The following is a 16,841-nucleotide window of genomic DNA, read 5'->3' as shown; positions in this document are numbered from 1 at the left end:
CTGCTCCACAGAAGTAAGAGCTGTAAAACCATTTGGCACTAGACATGCAAATGAGAGCTGGGATGAAGCTACTGTTACCCTCGAGGATCCCAAAAGAGAAATCAACAAATAGAAATTATTCTATTAGCAAGGGCAAAGTTCACAGGTTAACCATCATGTCAAATCGATGAAATACAGCCTTGATCTCCTGCACAAGGCCCTTATTGTGTACAAATAAAGACTGCCTGAGCAAAGACAGCAAGTTCTTGCACTGTAACATTTGCACTGTGTTGGAGAAAGGGAAGCTCTGTACAGATGGCAGCACGAAATGTCTCTGTCGGACATCGGCTTCATTCCTGCTTCAAAAGATTGTAAAACATGACCTTGGAACCTTCTTACTCTCCTTATGGCCCTACTCAGATTGGATTTCCAAGGGCATGTACTTTTAAATTTTTTTCATAAAATTTGGGGTCTCTGGCTAAGAGGTCTGGTCTTTGTACTTTTAATTCAGTCCATGTGACTGTCGTAACATTTATTTCTTAGGAAATGAAAAGTGTTCCTTCTTGAGCAAAGCCACAGACAGAAGCTGTTGGGTAGGCTGGCAGCCTCAGGTATGTGCAGCATGTGTCTCCTGCTCATCTAGCGCTAAACGCTAAACGAAGACCATCACCACAAGTCCTTTGTTGCTTGGTCCATGAATCTACCAGGAAAAACAATGACAGAAAAGCTGCCTTCTTTGTTGTGGAAATACTGAGATTTCGTGTGTGTCTGAACATCTGCACATTCAGTGGAACTTGGCTTTCTTCTCTTGGGAGAAACTACTTTGAAAAGGCTCCTTGAACTTAAGACAGACCGGTGCTGGCAAAACGAGATGGAAATGGGCAGCAAAAGATGTGTGGATGTGTCACTACAGCAAAGGGTTTGTCACGCTGTAAAACATCGTGCTGATCTTCCCCTCTGGATATATGCAGTGGAGTTTGTGACCCGTGGGGTTTGAATGCTGCCGGCTGGGGAAATCAGCCCAACTGGAGAATTTAGGAAGGCAGAGCATCCCACTGTCCCCAAGCACTGACTTCGGGCCTTCCCCAGCCAGGGCTGGCAGAGCCTGCAGAATTTATCCATATAAACCTTCCTCTTTCTGAAGAGGGGAAGCTTTCTAAATGGGCATGGGAAAAACTTTCCTTTGGTAATCCTGGAGATAACAGGTCATGCAGCTTCACCCAGTGATCCTTGCACAATAACTTGTGGTCAGGCTGAATTGTCTATTTTAGAAAGGCATCCAAGTGATGGGAGGGAGGTCATGCAGCATTTTTGTTATCTCTTCCCGTGGTTAGTTACTCAGTGTTCCCAGTGTGTTCCTTATTGCTCACTTCAGTTTTTTCCAGCTTCAGTTTCTAGCTGCTCTGTTTTGGTGTTCTTTGCTCTCTCCAAAAACCTCTGCATGTTTGAAAAAAGCCCTGCTGAATGGGTGTGAATGTTCTCCTTAAGTGGCAGCAGCTTTGTTATGGAAGGCCTTTTGGTTTTATTAGACTTTTCAACCCTCCGGTCGACTGTTAAACAAGCTGGAGCATGTCATGGTTGACAAACCTTCGCTCTGGTCTCAGACCTAACCTACCAGTTTAAAGGCAGTATTCTTTTGTGTGCAGGTTTCTGGGTGGGGACCATCGGGCTTCTAAGGGAAATTAACTTGCGGCCTCTCTTTACCCCCCACCCCCCAGCCCTCCACCTCAAATAAAGTTTTGTGCTAACTGTTCTGTCACTTCCAAAGGCCAGAAAGAAATGTCAGCCTTTAGGTTTTCTGCTACCTGAGGTACTCTGCTGCACACTGAGAGTGCAAGTAGGTGGGAATGTGTAATTACATTATAAACAAAACAGCTGCACGATCAGTGTCAGCAACTGAAGATAAAATGTAGGAAGTTTTTTCAAGTGATTCATCCATAATTATTTAAAAACATGTTGAATTTATTCTTAAGCTTTGGAGGAGAATTCTTGCAAGGCTGGCATTTGCTGCCCGTGATGTTTATACACCTGAGTAAATGCCTGTCTCAGCAGTTTGTCCATGTTGAGTGCTCCACATCTAAATCCCTTCAGAGGTAAAGCCAGCACACCTTTGTCTCTGTTGGCCTTGCTGTCTCCAGGCTTTTCACTGGTGAGGTGGAATCTGTTGTAGCAGTGGCTGGCACTGGGATGGGCAGAGAGACAAGGCTCACACATTTTAATATTTGTTGTAGATTTGTTGTCTATAGGTTTAGGTGATGACAAAGGCTGGATGGCACAAACACGCTGATGGACTAGCGGAGAGGTGGTGGGGGAGCAGCTTTGTGTGCCCACAGCCACGACAGCCAAGCTGCATTTACTTTCCTCTTTCTACATTCTTCCAGCAGTATCTGTTGTGTGAATTGTAGGGGTCTGGGGGAGGAGGGAGGGAAGTTCCTTTGGATGATCCCTCTCAGATGCAGCAGTCTCATTTTAGAGGTGCTGGAAGTCATGGTGCTTTTCTTCTGATAGTGTCATTGCAGGTGCTGGTGGTTTCTGCCCAGCTGGGGAAAACTGAGTATTTTAATTTTCAGCCCCGTGTTGTTGAGTAGAGGAGTATTTGTCACATGCTTCTCTCTCCGTGATTGCCAAGAAGTTGGAAGTATGCTGCACTGAACTGAAAGCAGCTGGGGGTTGTTGTTGTTGTTGTTTTTGTGCTAACCCAGCACTCTGCCTGGCTCACCGGCCCAGATAACATCCAGGGCAGGGGCAGGGCCCGTGCCCGCGTGGCCGGGAGGGCAGCTGGCACCGCAGTGGGTGGCACTGCCGAGCGACCAACGCCTTGCAGTTTCATCAGGTTCAGGGTGCGTTTTCCTCCAGCCAGAGGTGCGGCACTGGCGCTGCTCCACTGCAGCAGAGCTGGGAGAGGAGTGGAAGGGTCTCCAGGATGGGCACCTTGAGTTGTGTCTCTGCCCCAGAGATCAGCAGGGCACCCCTGGTCCTTGGGACACTTCACCAGTCCCTGGGACAGGTCACCAGTGAAGCTCCACTGCTCCATCATGCTGTGTGCATGCTAGAATAGATGAGCAAATTTGAGGAAGGCAGAGTGCTTGTTCCAGCCCCTGTCCTGCCAAACCCTGCTGCCAGCAGCTCCAGCTTTAGTCAAGAACTCAAGGAGACTTTTAGTCTCCTGTGGCAGCCTAGGCAGAAAGGTCAGCTGGCCCCACCTTGGTCTGTTTTCATTTCTAGATGCAGTGCTGGAGCCTCTTTCCTCAAGACCTGACTACCCTTTCCAAGTATCATTGACTTGGGTGCTCCCCACCAGAGTGCTCCCCACCTGCATGCTCCAGTGCTTGCTGGAGCTCTGGAGAGTGAGCTGATACCCCACTGGTTTTGTTCTAGTGAGGGTGCTAGCCCTGCAGTTCTCCGGTGCCTGCCCACAGCTATTCCACGTGCTGAGGGGTAGATGCATCCTGGAGCTCACTGGATTTGCCTCCCCAGCACAGGATGTGCTTGAGAGGCAGTAGTTGTTTGGCCTCAGCAAGGTCACCTGGGTTTTGGTCGCTGGTGGTGACGCCCTGAGTCAGCTCCACATGGATTGCTGTGTTTCTCACCTCATGTAGGTTCTTCTGTCCGACCCATCAACCACACTGCCAGCAGTCAAGCTACAAGCAACTCTTTTCCTATGTTAATTGCTGCCTGTGGCTTGGCACCAGCAGTGTCAGAAACCCTCCCAGGTAGCCCATCTTGGGCTGTGGACTTGGGTGTAGTATGTTGCCTCTGGTGGTACGGTGTAGCATCATCCTCTCACTTCCCAGCTTTTGAAACAGTCCTGGAAGCTTGAGGTGAAGAAAGAGAGTGGGACTGGAGCCAAACCTCTCCTTCCAGATGGGACAGTAGTGGCAGGAGCACCTATTGTCCACAAAAACGTTGCTAAGCCACAGAAGGCAATTAGCAGGGGAGAAAAATGTGGTTCCTTTAAAATTTGAATTTTAAAAATAGTTATTCTTTATTAATTTAATGAATATACATTGATATGCCAAGTAGACAAAATTGGGATTGTAAGAGCAAGCATCTGAAATCATCTAACCAGTGTAGTTACTGACTTAATAAAACAGGCAGGTTTGTCAAACAGGAGTGTATTCAGTCCTGAGCAGTAGCTGAGTGTAAACAGGGTGTAGAACATTGGGTTGCTCTGCCTTTGGCACAGAGGACAAGGAAAACAGTTCTGCAGAAGGGCTGAGGGATCGCTTCCTAACCACATTTTTACCAATGCAGTTACGGTAGAGATAGAGTTTGAGAATAACTTTTTCCTTCTTTTAGGGTCTCCTATTAGTGTTGCAGATCTAAATTTTATATTAAGCTGTCAACCCCTTCATGCCTTCACAAGGTGTTCATGAGGTCTCCCTTTGATACAGGGGACCCTTCTGCACTGAGCCTCCTTGGACCCATGGTTTATATTTGTGTCAGGTTGCTGTCTGTCCCAGGCTCTTTCAAACACATTGATGGCTTTCCTTGAGTTAATCCTTCCTCCTTGCTCTTCCTATGGCCTCTAAGATGCAAGATCACAAAATGCTGTTTCAATATCTGGCCGTAGCTAATCAGGGTTTTACCCCTCTCACCAGATTTCTCAAAATATTCATGTTCTCAGCAAGAACATCAGCAGTGGTCACCTTACCTGGTATAGTGGGACATAGTCCCACTTCAGACTGGAGGTTAGACTACTCTGCTCCTCCATAGCTCCTTTCCGATGAATACCTCTGTGATTTTAGTCCTTTATTGACTGTCAAGGAAATCCTGAGAGACTTCCAACAGTTTTTATGCAGCAACAAGCCCTGCAGAAATTCATTCGCTTCTGTGGTTAAGTAATGGCAGTAACAGCTGAATTGGTGGCCAGAAGACAGGGAGCCATCACTGCAGAGAACCTTGAAATACAGTATGAGAGCCTTGCTCTGAGGTAAAACTCCAGTTCCAACAACCCATATGAGCAAGGAAAACCATTACCCTCCCCCCCCCCAAAAAAAATATGCATTGAAAGTGAGGGATGAAATCACTGTACTAAATCAACCTGTCTACATTAGGTTTCATCCTTATCTGTCTCTCCTGCTCTGTTCCTCTTGGGATGCTTTCAGATCTCCTGTCTAAAAAGTTGTAAATTAAAAAGGCATGTTTCTTTTCCTCTCCATCATTTAATGGTTTTTAATTTGCTGTTTGATCCTGGTTCTCCTGCCTTGACTGTGTGTGTTATTAAAATCAAGCATATTTTTCAAATAACATAAATAAAAGGAATAGATATTTTTTTAATTGTTGTTTAGACTTGGTATGCATGCTATGATCCTCCCATTCCTTAAATGTGTTCTGGTAGTTAATTTATCTTTACGCTATGGTGACCAGAGTCCTACATCTCACCTTCGAGGCCAGTGAAGGTAGAAATAGGTAAAGAACTATTTTTAGAAATCAGCAGTGCTGCATTCCGGGAATTTGTGCATTATTTTTCAGAACCAAGTTTGCAGGTTTTGAGCACAGATAGGGAAATATGTCATCTGTGTAAATTGCTCTAAATTACCTGCAATTTGTTGGGAGTTGCCATTTCTAAGTACTTATTGCAACTCTAGATATTTGAGGAAGCTTTTGATTATCCTGCGCTTGTAAAATGTAATTGGCTATTTCTTAATTGTTGTTCTCTGGGAAGTGTAATTACCTGTAATGTAGAGCTTTTTATTTGTCAATGCCGCAAACAGGAAATCAAGAGTGTCTGATTGAGATAAGTTTGGGGACTCCACCACAACTTGTAATTGCATCATATGACCTGTTTGCTATGGGACTGGTCTCTCCTGTAAAGTCCTGGAGGCCTTCAAAGAACCTGGAAACTTAAATACCATATTTATATATTGTTGTGCAGAAGTCTGGCTTTCACTTTTCTAAAACTGTCTTCAGAGAGCTGCTGTCTTCTTAGCAAGGTAGTGGCATCTCTTTATTCAGTCACGTTGCATGAAGTTTCAGGAGGAATAGGCTGATTCAGTATTAATTTCTTAAATGCAGTTAATCAGAAGATGTTGCAGAGCTTGCTGATGTTCCTGAATACCTTAGAGAAGTCAGTTAATTAAAGCTTAGCAGCCTGAAGGAAGCTGATAGAGACAGAGAATCCCAATCCTTGTTGGTATGTGATGGTACCTGGATGTAGAGAATGGGGTTATACTGAACCTTGGTCTGCTGCAGACTAAAGGCATGTCTGATCCCAGTTGGACATCTCTGCTCAGGGAGCTGGTCCTTGTGTCCCATCTGCTGCTTGGCTGCTCTTGACTCAACTGTGCCAGCATTCCTCTATGACGAGGGCATGTGTGGGAATGTCTTGGATCCTGGGGTGACCTGGGGTTGGGGGCTATGTTGCATGACCAAGGGCTGAACTCTTGTCTCACTGGATCTGAGTTATCCACAGTCATGCTGAAGCTCTTGTTGTCATCTTCCCAATCTGCATCTGTCCTGGTGGGGAAATTAAACTTTATTACTTAATTGAACTTAAATGAGGCTGGGAAATTCTTTGAAGTTCCGGGTGGGTTTTGTGTTTTACAGCAGGAATAGAACCATCAGACCAGGTATGTTCACCTCTCCTTTATCTCCACCCGGGCTTGGCTGTGTTGACCCAGTGCAGTGCTGGGGAGCGGCATGGGGAGATGTAACATAGACTGACACATCCAGGCTGGGGCTCTACATTCTGTGTAAGGGGTTGCAGAGACACAAAGGGAAATTAGAAACCCTCTCATTGCCCACTGCAGGCCTGGGAGGTGCTGTGCCAAGGCAGGCTGGTTTATGAACAGCTCTGCTTCTCTGCCTGGGGTTCCCAGAGCTTGTGTGTATGTGTGTTTTCCTTACATGCAGTTTGTGGGTTTCAGTATCCTCCTCACTGTGTCTTTAGAGCATGACTGAGAAGTGAAAGCCGCTTGAGTGTGCCCTCCAGGAGCTCCTGGCCAATTCTGCCATGCAAAAACAGCAGCATAAGCTTTCTTTGGAGGAACCTCTTGAAAACAAAACCTTAAAATAAAATCCATCTTCTTGCTAAATTAACTGTCTGCAAACACAGAATTATTTAATTTTAGTTTTGCTCTTTTGATGGTGATCTGGTGCCGAACAGTTCTCAGGGAAAGCAGTGAGTCAGCTTGCCCAACAGTGACTCTATTGATAGATGGAAGGAGTGGCCCTCAAGTCTGTCTAGTCATTGTTGGTGCTTGGCTGGAGCGCCAGGGGCTCTGAGGGCAGGCTCAAACACCTCTCGCCAGCCTTGGGAGATCAAACGCTATGAGTCAGGCCACAGAAAATCATGATAGGGCCCAAACTAATTAAACCTCTTTTTTTTCTTCCTTTTTTTTTTTTCCCCCGAACTCTGTTTTGGGAACGGGAAGGAAGGGACACACACGCACTAGGGTGTGTGGCACCTGCCAGTTCATGTCTTCTTGCAAGTTGACTTTTCTTGTGCCTCCCAAGCTGTTCTAATGGAGATTCTGCCTAGTCCCTTCTCTGCTCTGGAGTGATGAGATCTGCCAACTTTCTCCTCTCTTGATATCCTCTCATTTCTTACCCCTCTTTTGTAAGGGCATTGAAGCAGACCTGGAAAATAAATGCTTAGCACTAACACACCACTCTTAGGTATCCCAGCTTCTGGTTATTTTTTAATTCAAAATGCACACGAGCCCAAAAATGTTTTGAAAGGTTTTAATTAATTTGATTTTTTTTGTCATTTTGATCAAGATGGGAGAGACAGGAAGTAGCCAGATGGTGAGAAGTGCAGGTGTGCTTCAGCCACACCAAAACTTTTCCTTTGGATTTTCCCATCTCCTTTCCCAAGGCATGGCTTGCTGTTAAACGTGAGGAACCACATCCATGAAGCCCACTACCTCCAAGAGAACTTTGACTATAAACCAAGCCTTAAAGGTGATGGATGTGAAGGACCATATCCTGTTAATGTCCCTGGTCTTCATCCTTGCACTGCTGTCCCATCCCATTCCTTGAGTTGGTACTGTCCCCTGAGCAAGAGAGGGTTACAAGAGCCTCAAACTTCACTTTGGGCTATTAAATGCAAGTGCCACACACTTCAGTACCTCAGGCCATACTGCCCCGAGCTTTCTTCAGGTGCTCTGAACATGTGGTGTTCGCCTCCCATCTCCCAGGCACCAGGAGCAGGCCAATTTTCAGCATAACGCACAATCTCAACTATTTTATTGCTTAATTTAGGCCATAAAGTCCCTTTGATGTGTTGTGTAATGCAACGTTCATTCTGAAAAAGTGGGTGGAGTAGCTTTATGGTATTATAAAAATAAATAAAATGCCTGGCAGGATTTTGAAACCACATGGTCATTCCTCCTCTCTCTGCAGATAAGTTGATTGTTGAGAGAGAAATCTTGCTTAATATCTAACTTTGGGTGATTTATTTCTCCAGAGTCCTTTCATCTCCAGCATGTATTGGGTTATCTGTGCCTTCTAATCTGATTGTTTTAAGTGTGATCAAAGAAACCAAGAGAATGCACTTTATTTTCCCACTGTATGAACAGAATGCTGTTTGTACAGTGCATTACATCACCTGTTCCTGCTGCTCCTGAGTCCTGCACCAAATGGCTGCAGTATAAATAGAAAACAGAATGGACTTGTAGGGGGTGATGAAATTTGTTCCACTTGCCGAGTAAAACAGAGTTAACTCAATGAATGCTTTCTTCACGCCCAGCTCTACCTCAGCACACAACAACATGGGCTGAAAATGTTTGGAATAACTCACTCGTGCAGTGTGTGGAGCTGGCATTTGGCAGCCTCAAGGAGCTGTGCTGAAAATCCATGGGAGATGGCAGGCAGGGAGGCTGCCCTGTCGTTGAAATTGCTGGGATTCTTTCCAGGCTATGCAAAGGAAGTTGGGGTTTGCATCAGCACCATCGTGTTGTTGTAGCTGCAATGGTCCACAGGCAGGGTCTCTTGGCAGAGGTGGTCACCATCCTTGCTCAGGCTTGGTGCTGCAGGATCCCTGCACACATGGAGGGCTTTGCCATCCCAAACAAACCTCTCTGTCCACAGCAGCTCGCTTTTGGAAGGTCTGAAGGAAGCAGAGCACAGAGACCCACCTGGCTGTTTTGCAAACTGTTTACTTCTGGGGGATAAGCAGCAAGGAACAGCTCTGATTCTCATGGAGGCCCAGGAGATGCCTCTGATGTTAAGCCTGGAAGCTGCATTTCTCTGCTTGATTGTAAAAATGCCAAATTGAAGAAATAATATTTCTTTTCTGACATGTCTTAATGCTTCACCACCACATAACCTCAGTTATGTCAATGGAAGACAGCTGTCCTCTCTGCAGCTTTGCCATGTCTCCCCTTGCTAATGTCTCCTGGCCTTTTCAGGGGCACCGAGCAGGATTTTCACTCCAATTATCTAATTGATTAACGTATTTAACTTGGAACATTTGCTCTTAGCCTGTGTTTGACTTTCAGTTTCTGACTTCTCTTGTAGACCAGGAGGGTAATCTGAGGGCCTGGATGTTTCCTTGCTAGCTTTTCCAAGCAGTAGCTGTTGGCCTTAAAAAAAAATAATTTAAAAAATCCTCTCTCCTTACTGACCTTGCCTTGACACACCTACAGCCCTCATGAAAATCCCACCCTGAGTAAATAGTTCACGCTTTTATTCAGAGCAGAACTGCCATGCATCAAAAGGTCAGGGAAATCATTTGGGAGATAAGGTGTTTTTATCTTAAGCAATTAGTCCTTAGTGTTTGGTTGGTTTTTTTCATTTTCTAATTGGTTTGGAAGTTGTTCTTGTGCAGCATGTGGTTGCAGTAGGAATACTGAACTAAAAAAATACCTCAAATTTGTGCTCCCCTACCCCTGCCACCGTGTTTGCTGGGAAGCAGAAAGCCAGGGCATTTCTGACGTGCCATTCCAGCAGGATGAGCTTGGGGCCACTATCTCCCCATCAGCCTCCGGGTGCTGATCATCCGATACTCATCAAAGTTTTGCCCATCCAGCACTGGGCTGCTGGTGGTTTTCTCTGTCTGTAGTCCCCAGGTTGGAGGAGGAGGAAGGAACTGGGGAGAAGACAGAAGCATTGACTTTTCCCTTTGGATGTTGTCACAGAGTGGGTTAGGCAGGACTAACCTGGACTGCTCGGGCATGGCTGGGTCTCCTCCTTGCTCAGCCATCACCCTGTGCAGTGGGGAATTCTCTGAACAAACCAAGCCACTCTGCAGTTTCATTCTAGTGAATTATAGGGAAATGACATTGTCCTTGTACCAACGTAAGATTGACCAAGGCTTTCCCAGTGTCCCTGTGCTAGGCAGTAGGAACAACAATGGAGTTACCTGGCCTTGCCCCACGCACAGATCTGTCACCTCTGGGTGCAGTGAGACGCCGAGCTGGCTCTCTACAGACTCACCAGCAGCCCTGTGTTCCTCACCTCAAGGTCATACTGCAAAGGTTGCCACAGCCAAACCACTTCTGTGTTGTTTGCCCAGTGCTGGTGTTTGGAGGCCCCTGCTCGCTCAGCTGAGGAGAGGAAATGCTGGGACGGGTGTTAGGGTGGGGGATTTTCCAGCCCCTGAGGAACAGCATCTTCCTTGGTGATGGTTCAGCTTTCCTTTAGTGTGGTTGGATGGTGGGCAGGAACATCCCTCAGCAGTGGCTGGGAAGCTCCTGTGTCTCTGAGCCCTTGTGTGTGACAGGGACTGACTTCTGGGCTACACACTGATGATGATGAGCTGAGCTCTCTTTATGGCTGTATTATTGCTGCTGTTTCAGATCTCAGAGGTGTCTGGTTCAGCTCTGCAGGACGATGGACACAGTTCTGCCCTGAAATAAACTGTGGCTGCTTGAATTCACCTGTTGGGGTATAAACCCTAATCCTAACCCGTGTTGTGCTCCTTCCATAACAAAAATCTGTGATACACTGCTAGATTTTTTCCCCCAAACTGCCTTATGAAAAAGCACTTAACAAACACATCCAGAGGTGTGAATTACAGCTGATGTAGTTAATTTGCATTTGTGGGCCTGGCCCCCTGCAGTCTAGCTGGCAGTTAAAAAGAACAAAAATCTAATCTTGGAGAAGATTAGGAATTCTTTGACCAAGGTTGAGACAGGGTGATGCTGCCTTATCATTTGTTCTGGTGTCCTGTGGCAAATCTGTAATTTAAGTAGGCAGGTTGTTCCTAGACCAGCAGTATGTCTAGTCACCTACCTCGTTTTTTCTGCAAAAGACAAGTCTTAAAAATGGGCATAAAACAAGACTGAGGCAACTCTAGATGCTTGTCACTGCAGGAGTGCCCATCGCAGGAGAATCGGAGCCAGTGCCTGCTGTCACTTCTGAAGTCTGTCCTTCCCAAGCCCATCTCCAGGCTTGTCCCTGCCCTTGTCATCCCTCCCACCCTGGGGTGAGTGAGCAACACAAATACTGTGCCCTGGAGGAGAGCTGGAGAGGAAGCAGGCAGGGGGCAGATGGGCCAGCAGGCAGATCCAGCAGCCAGCCTTGCCTTCCCTGCGGGCTGCCTTGGTGTGCTCAGCCCCAGCCCAGCTACAGCAGGATTTGGTCCCAGCACACTTCCAGCCAGCATGTCATGGCAAGCTTCCCCGGGCAGCAGTTTCCACTTTTCCTCTTTGGTGTCTATTGTTTTCTTATTTGGGGAACTGGAATCCATGATGAATTGGAAATGTGGTAGCATCAGCCTCTGACGCCACGGGGTGGGTTTTTTCCTTTCAGATTGGTCTGAGCCTGAGTACATCTTCCCCTGGACAACTCGAGGGCTGCACAGCTCTCCTGTGACCCACACACTTGTGCAGTGATACAGCAGTCACTGTCTTCATTGGTGAGAGACCATCCCATTCAGTGTCAGGAGAGCTGCAAAGTGCTGGCTTGGGCTAAACCAGGCAAATAGTCCCTTGGTCACAAAGTGAATTTCCAAAATGAGGAGGTTGCCTGAGTGCTAATGGTTTACATTTAGTTATTTAATGCATCAGGAATAGGCTACGTTCTGAATTATTTTTATTTCAGTCTAATGTGTTAATAATGTGAGTCTCTTTGAATGAAAATGTATTTCCAAGTTGCTTTAAGTATTTGCTAGCGCAGTAAGTTGAACACATATGTGAAAGAAAGGGCCATCTGATGAACTGCTATTGTTCTCTTAATTCAACCCACCCCATTTGGGCCACTCGGCATGAATGGCTTTGTGTTTGCTAATAAAATCATGCAATGTTCCCTGCAACATATGTTCTGCATGTCCCAGCTAGTCAGCAGCAGTAAAACCTTATTTTTATAGGTTTATAATGTTACCTTCTCAACTGTGGCTTCTTTTAGATACAGCAGTGCTTCCAGGTTTGGCCTTGGCACACTGGAGCACACAGGGGTGGCCATAAGCCCGTGTTTCTGGCTCATCTCCCCCCTTTCCCTGGCACCTCAGGGACTTGCTCCCTGCATGGCTCCTCCGTGAGTGTGTGCACCTCCTCACCTAAAGGGTGCTGTGTCAGCAGCCACTGGAAGAGAAATAGGAGTGTTCTCCTTGGTCTGCATCCTCCCCTCCCCAGAATGTTTGGATGAGGCCAGGTTGATTCTTGGACTGTCACAGAGAGTGGCTATGGGCTCCACAGCCCTTTTACCTGCTGGGCTTAGGAGACACAAAGACCATGTGGGAAGTGCTCTGCTGCTGCACGATCCCAGGAGAGCTGCTGCACGATCCCAGGAGAGCTGCAGCCATCCCAACAGTCTCTTTGGGCAGTCCCTAAGACAGAGGGATGAAAATCAACCTCTGTCTTAGCACAGTATCTCCGAGAGGGCTGCTCTCAGCAGTTGGCTGTCAGTGGTCCTCCACAAGCTATGTCCAAGCTGCAGGGAATCAGTATGCAGAGCAGTTGCTCCCTTTCCTTGGCACATTGTTTTTTAAGGACTCTAGGGTAGAGGGGATTAGACCGAGTTCTTGGGGGAGGAGAATAGCCAGCAGGGGATGGCTGGTCATTTTTGTTCCTTTTGTAGCACAAACAATCTCTCCCTTACTACTCATAGGGCACATGAGTTTTTGTGATATTTATTTGGCTGAAAGATTTGGAGGCCTCTGGTCTAGATAGCTCTCCAACTGAGGAGTGGAATTTAGGCACTTGTGATAGCGTGGCCAAAGAAATTACAATAAATATTTGGGAGATTTTAGTGTTGGCATTCATCAAGAACGGTTTAGCAGAACAGAATCTTTAGTGGAAAGGATGGAAGTCCAGCTGAAATGACAAAGATGTGCCTGGGCTGGCGTTGGCACATCTTCCACACTTCAGGGATTAGAAGGAATTGTGTAATAGCAACATAATGATCTGCAGAATTGGCTCATTTAAACTTCAGCTGCTTTTGTTTAGGAGATGGACTTAAAATCTGAAACTGGGTCAAAATCTTTTCTTGCTCTAGAACTAAAAGTTCCACATGTTTTAGACTTAAGTTTGAAGAGCCCTCTCTCTTACTGCTGTTCAGCCAGCCCTCCTGGGCTGAATTTCAGCCAGACAGGTGACCTTGCCCTGCTAGTTCTTGTCACTTGGGGAAGTGTTGTTGATCAGGATCAGATTTTCTAGGGTCTGATGACCTCCAGCACATCCTCTCCTGGTGATGGATTCATGATCCCTGGTTCCTCTTTAGGACTGATAGAAATGTCTTCTCTCTAAGGTGAGGAGCTGAGCAGGCACAGTTCTGGGGGTATATTCAGTCTCCTGGATTCTTACCGTGTTTTCACAGAGTTTTGTCACTTTGTGAACTTGCCCTAAACTACCAGATGGACAGAAGTCTTCCTCAGCACTGGCATTCTCCCCAGAAATGAAGCCCAAGCTGTTGAGAGCTGTTGTAGCCCTGTTTCTCCTCTGCAGCAGAAAACAAATCCCCAAAACTTTTTTTTTTTTCTGAGTGCAACTGCATTTCCAGCAATAGAAGAGGATTATTATTGCACATTCCAGGGTCAGCTTCTTGCAGACATGCATGACCTTTTCATCTCCTGGGGTTGGCCCCAGTCAAGGAATTGTGCAGATATTTCTTTGCTCCAAAGTTCCCTAGCTTTTCCCAGATAATACAGCCTGCAGGGAGAAGGAGGGTTTGCAAGGTGAGTGTCAGGAAATAGGTGCTTAGGGAAGTCCTCTTCCTTACTTCTGGATAAAGCAGTGTGATAAATGACTGCTCACCTGGACTGAGGTAGGCAATCCCACCAGGCAGTCACCCTGCTGTTCACAGGAACGGAACAAAGTGATCCTGCACATGGAGAATCCATGGTACCAAGTCACCAACAGTAGAATTCATGAAGTCCTTTATTATTTGCTACAAGCTACAAATGCATCTACAGAATACACAGATATCTGTTATCTTCTCGAGCGAGGAGATGATGCCATTGAGTGTTAACAACACACACACACACACACACAACAGAGCAGGCTCTTCACTGCCTTACAACGTGTTTTACATCACCCTCTGGATGTACACATAGCCCAGGAGGGTCACTACTAGAATAAAAACCACTGGCAAATACTGTCCTCTCTTCCCTGGATGTGACAAAATACCAGCAGCAAAGGTTGACAGCAGTGTCACTTTGCTGTCACGTCGTGTCACACAGGAGTCCCACCGCTGCAGCTGCAGCGGTGCAGGCTCAGACAGACACTGGTGTCACAAGCTCCTGCATGTTGTGATTAATTCATCTACAGTTTTCATACATGGGTTCAGGGACGGCTGCTTTCATCAACTTTGTGATCAAAATGTGTGCCAAGGATATTATGAGTCATATTCCAGACTCACTCGTAGTTTTGGAGAGGGGATTAATGGGGATGTTACAATATTGCTCATTGATGCTATAGGCAGAGCTGGCAGCAGTGGCTGTAGTCGTGGTTGCCCAACATTCCCCATTATATAGAACTTTGTTGTAGTTGCTCATATCTTTATCAGACTGTGTTGTTTGGTGTTCTTCCATGCTGAGATTCTGCCTCAGGCTGAATTATTTTGGCAAATTTTAGTAAAAACAGAGGGGGAGGAAATTACATTGTTTTGTTCATGTCAGAGTCTTACAATTTACTTTACATTGATAACCTTCCAGTTTTCCCACTTTGAAGCAGGGGTTTTGGCAAGTGGGTTGCTGGAGGTGGGAGGGGTGCTGGCAGCTTGAACATGTATTTTGCCATCCATGTGAGAATGTATTCAATATGACTGAATTATAAGCTTGTGAAATGGCACAAGCTCTATAGAAGATGGTTTAAAATTTTGGCAGTCAGAGTATCCAAAAAGTGTATTTACTGTGATGATGCTCATGGCTAAGACTTCAGAGACAGGAAACTGCAATTCCTGCTGCTGCTGATCATGGAGCCTTCAGCACTCATTGTTAGGTGAGCCAGCTCTCTTCTCACAGCCTCCAGAAGAGGAACTCACAAAAAAAAAAAAAAAAAAGGCTTTTTATGCAGTGATGGGGAGGAAGTGAAGAGGGGGAGTTCTGCCAGCAGTAAGCAGGTGGTGTTGGGAGCTAGCAAGAGACAAACTGTACAGGGTGTTGGAACTGGAAAGGGGTTTTCCAGTGCCTCCCAGAGCTTTTGGGTGCTGTAGCCGAAACTGCCTGTACTTCAGCCTTCTTGCTTTTTCCATGCATGGAGTGGCTTGAGCCAGAGGAACCAACAGAGCAGGTGGGAAGGAAAGTGCACAGGGCACCTGCATCACCTCTTGTGTAATTGAAAGGCCCTGGAGTAGTAGAGACAGAAGATGCAAGCAGTAAAACAGAGGTACTTCTGTGCTGGCTTTTGCCAGAGAAATGCTGGAAGACAGCTCTTCTCCCTGGGAGAGAGTCACTGTGTGTGCCTCAGCTTTCTGTCTGCTACTTGAGACCCAGATCAGACTTGCTGATATGCTGAGCATGCATCAACGCAGAAGTCTTTAAAAACACTGAGTATTAGGCCCAGAGCATTTCAAATTGAGGACCCATGTCTTGAGAAAGTTGTGACAATTTCAGCATTGCAGTTGGCTTTTTGTGCATTAGAGAATAATGGCTTTTCCTCCCTCCAGAACAGCAGCACAAATAAATACAAGATACACTTGTGGAAATTGCCAAGAGGAGTCTCCAGCAAAGTGAGTAATGCTGCACTCAACATAAGATTTGGGTGATGTTAAAGTACAAAGAGAGGGAAAAATAAGCATATGAATCCATTTATCCTGTGTCCTGAGTAGATGAAGTTCTGTAGAGAGGAGATGGTAAGTGATACATGAGCAAAATAGATATGTTTTGAGCAGAAGATAAATTTTTTCCTACTTAGAGATTGCTTTTCCCTGCTGTCTTAAGGAGAAAACATCTAGAGCAATGATGCAATCCTGTAGTACCTACCTGGTCAGTGAAATTCAGTCTGTATGGTGTGGCCCATATGCAGTCAGTAACAGATGGTGGGTTTGTGTCACACAGATGGGCTCCAGTGTTTCACAGCTCTTGTGCTCCAGGCCATACACAGAAAACAGCCTTTCCCGTCATCTGTGGAATTTCATTTCTGGTTATGACACGTAGGATGATTGCAATGTGGCAGTGGGTCAGACGAGCTCCAGTGCTCTGCTCCTGCTGTAGAAGAAGAAAATGGTGTCAGCAACGCATCGTGTCAACTGAGGCTGATTGTAGGCCCACACACTGCCATCCAAAATGCAGAATTAAACCAGGTCTCGCCTCTAGGGCTACAAAAATGTGACTTTTGCAATGGTCCTGTGCTGTATTCAGTGTCTGGAGAGTTATCAGCTGGAGCTGGAGCATTTGAAGTGATTGTAAGATCTTCTTTCCATGCAGGTTTTCTGCTGAGATCAGTTATTCAGAGCACTTAAGAGTCCCTCCACACTTCCCAATTTTCACTAATTATCACTGTCTCTGGGGCCTCCCTCCCCTGTTGAATTTGGTTGGG

The 16,841-nt window shown here is 46.2% G+C and overlaps 1 protein-coding gene across 5 annotated transcripts in view; it reads left to right on the top strand.

The window, feature by feature from the left end:
• AXIN1 (axin 1) overlaps positions 1–16,841 on the top strand; it is an 84,086-nt gene that overhangs the window by 23,834 nt on the left and 43,411 nt on the right. The gene's annotated exons all lie outside the window — the stretch shown is intronic.

The sequence above is a fragment of the Anomalospiza imberbis genome, chromosome 16 (assembly GCF_031753505.1).
Source record: "Anomalospiza imberbis isolate Cuckoo-Finch-1a 21T00152 chromosome 16, ASM3175350v1, whole genome shotgun sequence".
In the NCBI taxonomy this organism is placed as follows: domain Eukaryota; kingdom Metazoa; phylum Chordata; class Aves; order Passeriformes; family Viduidae; genus Anomalospiza; species Anomalospiza imberbis.
Note: the sequence above shows the minus strand (reverse complement) of the source record. Positions and strands in the feature narration are given on the sequence as shown.